Source organism: Cyprinodon variegatus, unplaced genomic scaffold (genome assembly GCF_000732505.1).
Source record: "Cyprinodon variegatus isolate N-32 unplaced genomic scaffold, C_variegatus-1.0 Scaffold141, whole genome shotgun sequence".
Taxonomy (NCBI): Eukaryota; Metazoa; Chordata; class Actinopteri; order Cyprinodontiformes; family Cyprinodontidae; genus Cyprinodon; species Cyprinodon variegatus.
This window is the reverse complement of record NW_015150594.1, coordinates 529,942-531,621: the sequence shown is the minus strand read 5'-3', so window position 1 is coordinate 531,621 and position 1,680 is coordinate 529,942. Positions and strand designations below refer to the sequence as shown.

Sequence of the window (1,680 nt, the reverse complement as noted above, 5' to 3'; positions counted from 1 at the left end):
ATTTTTTAATTTTGAAACAGAGAAAATCATAGAAAATCTAAACCTACAGATCATCAGACGGGATTAGGGTTGGACATCGATAATTGATCGGAACCGGTTCCAACCATTTGATTCTCCTGATTTTTTTTTAAACGATATCTGCCACGCAAGATATATATTATATTATAGATTGAATAAAAAGCACTTATATCGTGATTGCCAGAGTTTTAAGTAATTTCAAGCAGAACTTAATGGCGTGTTAATTTTATTTCCTTTGGATTCTTTTTTTACGTGATAAAACCCACTACCTGCACATGATTGTATGATATCCAATCATTGCTTTGTCCAAAAAAATGAAACATTACTACTTCCAGATAGTTGAGTAAAACTGAGGTGCAGTGAATGACACCGAGGATATAAACAGGAAGACCCCCTGCTGTGCTGCTTTTTCCTCCAGCTCAGACATTCAGCTTAGCATTGCACCGAAGTCGGAATTATGTAAATAAAATGGTCTTATACAATATAAGCACCTGAAGCATCAGACACTGGATATGTGAAAATGTGTTTAAATTATATTTTCAAACAGAGAAAATATGAAAATGCAACACTTGGAAAAGAAAATGCTTATGACTATATTAGAGTTCATAGGTTTCATATTCATATACCGGTACTGGTTGGATATAACTATGTGCTTAGTGTGAGGGATTGCATTTGAGTCAATGAGTCGATGCAATCAACTGGTTTTCCTTAGATAGAAAACTTTTAATCAATTTGACTGTATGATCTGGTGAACTGTAAAGTGCCTTGAGATGAATTGGTTCTATATAAATAAACTGAATTGAATTGATTATTTAGTCATTATTATTATTTAGTAAGTCTACACAAAGTTGATTTTTATTACAATTTAATTGAGAAATTCAGAGGATTTTAACCAGACAGAACTCCAGTGAGCCAGCTAATTTAAAACATGTAAACTTTTTATTATCCTTTGTCTAACAAGAATCGGATTTAACAGGAACCAGAATCAAAACGAGGAATCTGAAACAGAACCGGTGTCTAGCAAACGCTGTCAGATTGGCATATGCTTAGTTTTTATCTAACCTAAATTATATAAAGTATACCACATATAATATAAACCACAGCCAATGCTTTCTATGATTTTAACCATAAAAACAATATATAACCAAATTTAAATTCCTGCACACACATTTTTTAATACTAAAGTAACTTATTTTTAATCAATATTGACTTATATGGTTTTAGCTATAAAGGTTTCTTCTGTCAACATCCCGGAAACTTCAATCATATCTGGCCATTTGTGCATCCAAGAAATAACAATATATTCAAAGCTGATTTTCTTTTTTTAAAGTTAAAATAGACGTGTTTTTGCTGGTCGGTACACTGCTACTAAATTTCAATGTGGGAATAATTCTCTGTTGCGTGTATGAGTGCATGCATATGAGAACAATGTATTCCTATCTGATGATGTATGCTGTTCTGACAGAACACTGGAATCAAATTCAAAGATTCCCAACATTAGCCATGATGCTATAAATTCGAACATAACTGCTCTTAGGAACAGACATTGCTGTTAATGTTTACAATGCATGATACTAACCAGAAATGTAAGAGCCTATATATGTTTTTCTGGATAAATTTTTTACCAGCAACTTCTCAAATATATATGCACAGATAACCCTT

General features: G+C 32.3%; 1 protein-coding gene across 3 annotated transcripts in view; it reads right to left on the bottom strand.

Annotated features, from left to right (window-relative positions):
* Nucleotides 1–1,680, bottom strand: part of stxbp5 (syntaxin binding protein 5 (tomosyn)) — a 146,056-nt gene that overhangs the window by 82,420 nt on the left and 61,956 nt on the right. The window lies entirely within an intron of this gene.